Here is a 6509-nt window from a genome sequence, read left to right on the forward strand (position 1 = left end):
AACCTCTCTTTAAAAGCCTCCCAAATATCAAATGTGGGTTTACCTTCAAACAGCTGCTCCCAATCTACGTTCCCCAGCTCCTGCCAAATTTTGGTAGAGTTGGCCTTGCCCCCAATTTAGCACTCTTCCTTTAGGACCACTCTCATCTTTGTCCATGAATATTCTAAAACTTGCAGAGTTGCGCTCATTATTCCCAAAGTAAAACCCTACTGAAGCTTCAACTACCTGGCCAGGCTCACTCCCCAACACCAAGTCCAGTACAGCCCCTTCCCGAGTTGGACTATTTACATACTGCTCTAGAAAACCCTCCTGGATGCTCCTTACAAATTCTGCTCCATCTAAATCTCTAACACTTTGTGAATTCCAGTCAATGTTGAGAAGCTTAAAATCTCCTATCACCATTACCCTGTTGCTCCTATATCTTTCCATAATCTGTTTACATATTTGTACCTTTATCTCACGCTCGCTGTTGGGAGGCCTGTAGTACAGCCCCAACATTATTATCGCACCCTTCCTATTTCTGTGCTCTGTCCATATTGCCTCACTGCTCGAGTCCTCCATAGTGCGCTCCTTCAGCACAGTTGTGATATCCTCTCTGGCCAGTACTGCAACTCTTCCATCCCTTTTACATCCTTCTCTATGCCTCAAGCATCAATACCCTGGAATATTTTGTTACCAATCATGCCCTTCCCTCAAATAAGTGTCAGTAATAGCAATAACATCATACTCCCAGGCACTAATCCAAGCCCTGAATTCATCTGCCTTACCTATGCTCCTGCATTAAAACAAATGCACCTCAGACCACCAGTCCCTTTGCGTTCATAATCTGTTCCCTGCTTACTCTTACCCTTAGTCATGCTGACTTCATGATCAGGCTTTCGTTCCTTACAGGCTTTAATTACTACCTCGTTACTGTCCACTAACTTCCTCATTTGGCTCCTATCCCCCTACAACATTAGTTTAAATCCTCCCTTACAGTGTTAGCAAAAGCACCCCAAGGACATTGGTTCCAGTCTGGCCCAGGTGTAAACTGTCCAATTTGTAATAGTCCCATTTCCCCCAGAACTGGTCCCAATGTCCCAAAAATTGAACCCCTCCTTCCTGCATCATCTCTCAAACTACGCATTCATCCTGCCTATTTTATTTTCATTTCTACTCTGACTAGCACATGGCACTGGGAGCAATCCTGAGGTTATTACCTCTGAGGTACTACTTTTTAACTTGGCTCCTAACTCACTAAAAATTCTACTTGTAGGATTTCATCCTGTTTTTTACCTGTATCATTGGTGTCTATATGCATCACAACAATTGGCTGTTCACCCTCCCTTTTCACAATGTTCTGCAGCCAATCTGCAACATCCCTGACCCAGGCAACTGGGAAACAACATATCATTTGGGAGCCTCATTTTCGACCACAGAACTGACTATCTACTCCCCTTACAATTGAATCCCTATGACTGTAGCCTTGCCACTTTTTCCCCACCCTCTGTACAGCAGAGCCAGTCATGGTGCCACGATCCTGGCTACTGCTGCCTTACCCTGGTGAGCTATCCCACCCCCCAACAGTATGCAAAATGGTAAACCTGTTTTGGAGGGAGATGACAGCAGGGGACAACCTGCACTGCCTTCCTGCTCCTTCTCTGCTTTTTGGTCACGCATTCCCTTTCCCCCTCAGCAATCCTAATCTGTGGTGTGACCAATTCACTAAACGTGCTATCCACTACCTCCTCAGCATCACAGATGCACCAACGTGAGTACATCCACAGCTCCCAGGCCACCATGCAGTCTAACAAGAGCTGCAGCTGGACACACTTCTTGCACATGAAGGAGTCAGGGACTTCAGCCCTGATCTCCCACAATGAGCAAGAGGAGCATAACATGGGTCTGAGATCTCCTGCCAATGAAACGCACTGCCTGCTTCCCAATATTTAGTTTAAAATCATCCAATACTTTGGCGGTTTGGAGACACTGTAGGTATTGAAAAAAAAGCAGAGGAGTGGTCGAGATCGGTGTCATCAGCACTTTACTTTCTTTCCACAACCACCTACTCAAACAAAGTTAGATGGTTCCTTAGATATGCAAACAACCCAAGAGATTAACACTCACTGATCTGTAAATTACCTACTAATAGGTTCCAATGGAAAGATACAGAAAATAACGTGCACAAGAATGAAAGGAGCTCCCATTCATTGAGTAGTAGACCCCAAGACCATTTTTGAAAAATAATTATCTTTGTGATCCTACTACAGATGTGGAATGCCAGTTTTAGAAAGATCCTGAACTTCTCTCCACTGTTCATTATAGCTTAAAAGGATTAATTGGCTCCACTATCTAATCTGCAAGATCTTTTCAACTGCATATCAGTTTGCGAAGATTTTGCTGATCAGCATTAATTTTTTTTTTACTTTTTATAACATTTTCACTGCGTTCATTCCTCGTCTTATTTTAGATCAATATAGAGTAATAATTTAGATTAACTGTGTTGTCCACTGTGCAAGAAAACCTCTGACTTGAGTACCTTCTGTCTTGAAATCCTCAGATTTCATCCATCGCACCTTAGAACTCAACTGGATCCAAAATGTCTCAACGTTTGCATGCACCCCATTGGGGGTGAACTTCCAATTCAAGACATTCAGTGCATTTGACTATTTTAAAAGTTCATTTCTGGGATGTGGGTGTCACTGGCCCATTCCAAGTTACCCTTGAAGAGCCTTACTAGGTCATTTCAGAGGGCAGTTAAGAGTCAACCAAATAGCTGTGGGTTTAGATTAGATGATGCTGGAAAAGCACAGCAGGTCAGGCAGTATCCAAGGAGCAGGAAAATAGAGGCTCCATTCCTGATGAAGGGCTTTTGCCCGAAACGTCGATTTTCCTGTTCCTCAGATGCTGCCTGACCTGCTGAGCTTTTCCAGGACCACTCTAAACTAAACTCTGGTTTCCAGCATCTGCAGTCCTGACTTTTGCCAAATTGCCGTGGGTCTGGAGTGACATTTTGGCCAATACAGGCAAGGACAGCAGATTCTCTTCCCTAAAGGACCAGCTGGAATTTTGGTTTTTTAAAAATGGAAACTACAATAGACAAATTGCTTCATTCGACTTTTAATTACAGATTTTTACCGAATTCAAATTCCACCATCTGCCATGGCAGGATATGAACCCAGGTTCCAGAACATTATGTGGATTGCTAGATTACCGGTAGATTCCAGTGACAATACTATTTCACTTTCTGTTCTATTGTGCAACCTATTATGAACAACTATACAAATGTACATAATAATCTATTGGAAAAGCAAACAGCTCTGAAAGAAAGACTGCAGGAGAAACATCAGTTCTGGCAGCATGTACTGAGAGAAAAAGTTAACATTTTGAATCCAATATTTTTTTTTGGATTCTAGTTTAATTCACAAACCGCTAGACAAATTCCTCTTACTGGGAGAACGTAAGGACTGCAGATGCTGATGATCAGAGTCTAGATTAGAATGGTGCTGGCTTTTGCCCGAAACGTCGATTTTCCTGCTCCTCAGATGCTGCCTGACCTGTGTTTTTCCAGCATCACTCTAATCTAGACACTAATTCGTCTTATCCTTCAGCATCATAACCTATAAAAGGCCTGGGTTTCAAACTTAAACTCAAGAGAGGATGAGTATTAAAAATGCAAATCGTTACCCTTTACATAGGTGGTGGTTTTACTGAGAATTGGAAATGTTTCATGAGGAGGCAGTTTAGTGAGGCAAGATACAAGGCAAGCACAGAAATGAGAATGGCAAATATATCAGTGCCCTTATCATGTAATCTCTTGAATTTATGTCAAAACAGTAAATCTTCAATTCACTCGTGCAAGTCATGGGTGTTGCCAGTAACCCAGCGATGAAAGTTGGTCATCAGAGCAAAGAATAGATGAGTCAAATTCAGAGGAAATATTAGAGAAATCAAGTTGAACCACATTTCACACTGATAGGTCAAGAATCATTCAGAACAACAAAAACAACTTTCATTGATAAAGCATCATTTTAACAAAAATTAATAAAGTACAAATCAGCGAAAATTAAACAAAAAATGAATGTCTCAAGCCCACTATTCATGGAACGTGACCAGAAACTCAGTTAGGGTGGGTTTTGAAGAGGCTCATAAAAAAAAGGAAGGTGAGGGAGATGCGAAAGGGAATTCCAGATATTAGACTCCAGGCTGAAAAGAACCAAAAATGAAATAGGTTTGAGCCATCCCAATATGTAGCAGCAGGGAGTGGTAACTCTGAAAAGTTGGTGATCAAAAGGCAATGACCAAGATATGGTGAAATGTTTGAGGAGAGCCAACATCAGTGGACATGTAAAAGCTGATATCTTGCCTAGGAGGTAGATGACTATGAGGAAATTTGGGATGGGCATGTGTATGCCAAGCAATTCGTACCAAAGTCCTGTGGAAGTCATGATGCACATACATATGTGGGCATTCCTACTGACCAAAATATCTAGCCATCATTTTCCTGCAAAGCACCTTCAGACATTTTATTACATTAAAGGCACTATAGATATGTAAACTAACCTCTCTGTAGTTCTATTAATGTTTGCCTTGGAAAGATCACGGGCCGAGCTGACTTGAGAGTATTTATTACAGATATTAGTGCAGGGAGTTACACCAAAATCCCTTATCTTTTAAGCAAAGTTCACATGTTGGGCTCTGAGAATACAATCACAGTTCTGAAGAATTTAAGAACAAAAATGCACTAACTTTGACAAAAAGACTTATCACAACAGAAAAGCAGTGAACTAGCCTATTTTCACAAAACTCCTACTCAGCAGTAAGTTACATTAACTCACAATAGGCATCCTTCAGCGTGGGAAAACAGTAACATTAAATGTTCAGAGAAACCAACTGCAGCCATGAAACATACTGCAGCAATCTCACAACACCAGATTTCTCCTTCCCATTTCCAACTCCACTTTCCAATAATCGACATGGCACTGACCCAATCCACTTGAGCATTATCTTCCTAGTAATTGGTTTGGTCAAGAGAATCTGGAGAGCTTTATCAGGCCAAATCTTCTGAAATACCAGCAGTGAAATCTGGGACTCTAAGTCCTGGCCCACATACACACTGGAATTCCCTGGAAAGTTCAAACTTTCAATGGGCTGATTGGCAGAGGGCCTATTGCAGTGCCCTTTAACACGGAGCTCAGAAACAGACACAAAGGCCTTTCCTGAATACTTACCCTGAAAATCTTATGTTGATTAATATCTGGATGAACTTAGTGACTGAGCACCACCAATGATTTATCGTTTCCCCCCAAACTCTCCCTCCCATCACCGGGCTTGGAGTGCAGGTTCATAGGTCCTTGAAAGTGGAGTCGCAGGTAGATAAGATAGTGAAGATGACGTTTGGTATGCATTCCTTTATTGGTCAGAGTATTGAGTACAGAAGTTGGGAGGTCATGTTGCAGCTATACAGGACACTGGTTAGGCCACTTTTGGAATATTGCATGCAATTTTGGTTTCTTTCCTATCGGAAGGATGTTCTGAAACTTGAAAGGGTTCAGAAAAGATTTACAACGATTTTGCCACAGTTGGATGATTTGTGCTATAAGGAGTGGTTGAAAAGGCTAGGGCTGTTTTCCCTGGAGCGTTGGAGGCTGAGGGGTGACCTTATAGAGGTTTATAAAATCAGAGGAGCATGGATAGGCTAAATAGACAGAGTCTCTTCCCTGGAATGGAGGAGTCCAGAACTAGAGGGTGAGAGGGGAAAGACATAAAAGGGACCTAAGGAACGACTTTTTCACGCACAGGGTGGTAGGGGTATGGAATGAGCTGCCAGAGGTGGAGGTTCGTACAATTGCAACATTTAAAAGGCATCTGAATGGATTTATGAGTAGGAAGGTTTAGAGGAATATGGGCCGGGTACTGGCAGGTGGGGCTAGATTGGGTTGGGATGGATGAGTTGGACCGAAGGGTCTGTTTTCATGGTGACATCTGTATGACTCTACACCTGTATTAAAATCACTCCCCTCTGGCCAAAATCCACCTTCACCTGACCAATGCATTCTCTTCCCACTATCGTGTCCCTCCCTTGTCTTGTCCAGCCTCCCCTCTGATGCAAACCATTCCTGCTGTTGCTCTTCTTCAGACCGACCTGTGAAGGGGACAAGTATGAATGCATCTGAGTATGTTGAGCCCCAAATAACTTCAATCCCCAACTCAAGTGGTACGGTTTCCAGATTTTGTGTTCTACTTAATTTTAGAGGCCGGCATATATAATTTGGGTCAGAACAACAAAAGAAACATACAGGGTAATGTTGCTACCAAATAATCATTTGATGAACACATGAATGCCTAATTAAACTGCATTCAATATTAAACAAGTGGTCCTAATGTGTGAGAACTGTTTTAAAACAGCTATATATCATACCCAGAGTTAACTTAAATTCCTAGCTCATTTGTTTTACCTCACTACTGACATTGGCTGTTCTTTTCAGCAGCAGCACAGCAACAGCCTAGGAATGAGGTCATTTCTACAG

This window comes from Hemiscyllium ocellatum, chromosome 45 (assembly GCF_020745735.1).
Source record: "Hemiscyllium ocellatum isolate sHemOce1 chromosome 45, sHemOce1.pat.X.cur, whole genome shotgun sequence".
Classification (NCBI taxonomy): domain Eukaryota; kingdom Metazoa; phylum Chordata; class Chondrichthyes; order Orectolobiformes; family Hemiscylliidae; genus Hemiscyllium; species Hemiscyllium ocellatum.